This window comes from Rhinichthys klamathensis, unplaced genomic scaffold (assembly GCF_029890125.1).
Source record: "Rhinichthys klamathensis goyatoka isolate OS25496 unplaced genomic scaffold, OSU_Roscu_1.1 h1tg000446l_1, whole genome shotgun sequence".
NCBI classification, from domain to species: Eukaryota; Metazoa; Chordata; class Actinopteri; order Cypriniformes; family Leuciscidae; genus Rhinichthys; species Rhinichthys klamathensis.
Window position 1 is genome coordinate 1,356,372 of NW_026606941.1, and position 3,085 is coordinate 1,359,456.

Here is a 3,085-nt window from a genome sequence, read left to right on the forward strand (position 1 = left end):
CAAAGTCATGAGTTTTACACTAAAGGGGAAACATACATTTTAAATTCAAAAGCATATGAATGTTGTTCCTGCAATAAAAACAAATGTTAGTTGATTAATTAAAAAATCCATCACAGGTGTAAGCAACATAAAGGACATATGAAACCAGGATGCAATTATATTGAAACATTTAATAAAAAAAAAAATAATAATAATACCAGATGCGAAATGAAACGTGTTTCATCAGAGAAACAAAAAGGTGAAATGACTCTAAATGGCTAAACAGCAAATGACCAAAACACAAACAAATAACAATAATAAAAAAAATAAAGCAGATGACACCGGAAACCAAACACATTCAATTTACAAATGGATGCGTCCGCTCTTAAAAATAAGTATCACAGGTGCACAAGGGCGGACCTAAACTAACATATACTATATGATGCATATACAGAGAGAGGAAAACACTCAAAGCACACACTGTAACAAATATAAATGTGATTATGCTTGTAAACCGAAAGATAAAATTTGTTAATACAAATAATAGGCTACATCCACCTTTAGGTCAGACAAGGAAAAGAGACTAAGCTCTACTCAGACCTCTCCTCTGGATTGTAAAAATCATCAAAAAAGCCCTTAGCGGCTCTGAGTATCTGAACAACAGCGTTTAGAAGCATTATGTCAGTTTGAGGGTCTACTTCCAGTTCTTGGCAGTAGTTTTTCACTGGGATCACAGCAGAGAGAGAAACTCCGAGCTGAGTGGTCACCTCTTGTACCTGTTACAAAACAGTTCATCAGAAATACTCAAGAACAAGATGTGAAAGAGAACAGTATAGAATACTGACTATAAAGTCATATATATTCATTTGTACCATTTTGTTGATATAGTGGCTCTGGTTGACATTTTCCAGGTCTTCTGCCACTATGGGACAGGCCTCATCCACCTTAGTGAGCAGAACCATCTGAGGAATACCTGAAGTACAGAATAACACCTTAAATGTTATAAAATCTCAGAGATCATTAACCTATGGGTGAAGCAGCCCTAGTGGTTAAAGATGTATGCTAGTTGTACACTCAATCCCCACAAGAGGTGCTCTTGAGAAAGGGACTTGACCTCAGGTTGCCTGAGAAAGACTGTAAATTTAATTTCCATCATTTAAATGACAAAATACACCCATGTAACTTGAAATTAATTCAAATCTGTGTCATTATTATCAGTCACTCACCGAGCTGGTTGGTTTTCTTTCGAAAAACCACAAACTTTTCGATCATTTTGTCAGAGAGAAGCTTGAGTTTGCTGGTGTCAATCACATACACCACACAGTGAATCTTGTCCTTCAAGCCAGGAGATTTATGGAAATGAGGGGAGTCTGGCTGTATAGGCATCGATGGGTTCAACTAAGAAAAATATATGTCAAATATCTTTAAATCATCAAGAATAAAAAATTATGTCAATCTTTTTTTATTCCTGTAACTATGTAAAATATCTTCTAAACCTATTAACTATTATGTTTACCCCCTTATAAAGTTCTCACCTGATACTTGTCTTGAATGTGACCCTTCAAAATACTGGCAAAATCATCTACATCCAGACCGCTGTTCAAACCCTCCTCCAGACCCATCGAGTCACACAGAGTGAAGGGAACATGGCAATAATAAGCAAATATGTTTAATGCAGAATAGAGATAACTAATCAAAATACTTTACGCAATATTTCCCTCTGTAAAATATCAGATGTGTAATAATCAAGGTGCATTTCTACCTGAGTAGTCAGACTGGTTCCAGCAGTGCCAGTGTTGGCCTGGCTGCTCACATAACCCTTGAATACAGAGTTGATAGAGTTGAAGAAGCTTGATTTCCCAGCACCAACAGGACCCACCAGTAGAATCCGAGCCTGTTTAACTGAGCTAACAGAAGACTCCCAGCCTGAGATGATGCTCAAAAGCTCCTTTCTTCTCCTAAAAACATTATTAATTATAATTGTCAAATTCCTTAAGCACTCCTGGGACGCAGTTAGTCATAAACATTTCATAAAAGGCATTGATATTAAAAACAAAGAAACTAGACCAAATTGACTGATTTATTATTGATCTGAATTATTTTTAAGAAGACATTGAATTTGGTTTGCTTCACTCACTCAGAGTTCCACTGCACATTTCTCCATGGTTTCTCCATGAGTCCTCCACAGTCTGGTGAGAATCCAAACCAGAGTTATTCCCAGAACCATTACTGAAAGTGTACTACTCTCTCATAAATGATCTAAACATTAGCACAAACTAATACAAACCTTCAACTCTGTACACCTCGCATTCTGTCAGCTGTAAGTCATACCCATGCATCTTATGTGGATCGAATTTGTATGTTCCTGGATTACTGCAGACGGTGTCTGTGTCATTGTAAAGAAACACTAAAGATGCAAAGTTTGGACCACTGTCAATTAAAGCATTCTGGGGATTTTCACTGAACACACGGAGAGGAGCTTCTTTAACCTCTTTGTCATTAAAGCTGAAGAGAAAAGCTTTTTCATCCACAACGTATTGGCCAGTTTGACCATAATCCTTGCTAGTAAAAGCTCCAAAACATATCCAGACTTATTGTAAGCTACAATAACAGTTGGTCCCTGCTTATTACACTTTTGGTGAAATGTATTGACATTGTGCACACTGGCTTTGAAAAGCAGGCAGAGTCTGTCATGGCTGAGCAAGGAGCAGAGCTGCTTCTTCTGCCATTTGGTCAAGCTGGATGTAATGATGCTGCTCATAATGATCTGAAAAACATTCAACCAACATTTTAAAGCATGCAGTTATAATGGAATCGAAAGAAAAGGTCCTTTAAAAGTATTTTTATTATATTGTAAAATATGTAGGCCTATGCTACTAGCCTACACATAAAAGAGCAACGTATAGATTATTGCCAAATGCACCCAAAATCATCCGAAAGGACTCAAATAATTCAATTTATATTAAGTATGCAAATAACAAAACAAAAACATAATGAAAACTGCTCACGTTGGAACAAGTCGTCAGAACAGTTTGTCAGTCGCCTGCTTTCTTCTCTACCCCGAAAGAGATTACTTTCGTTTTTAGGGAAACGCAACTTTATTTTT

At 36.8% G+C, this 3,085-nt stretch overlaps 1 pseudogene; it reads right to left on the minus strand.

Moving 5' to 3' along the window:
* Nucleotides 1-569: 569 nt before the first annotated feature.
* On the minus strand, nucleotides 570-2,755 carry LOC130071528 (interferon-induced protein 44-like; annotated as a pseudogene).
* Nucleotides 2,756-3,085: the final 330 nt, after the last annotated feature.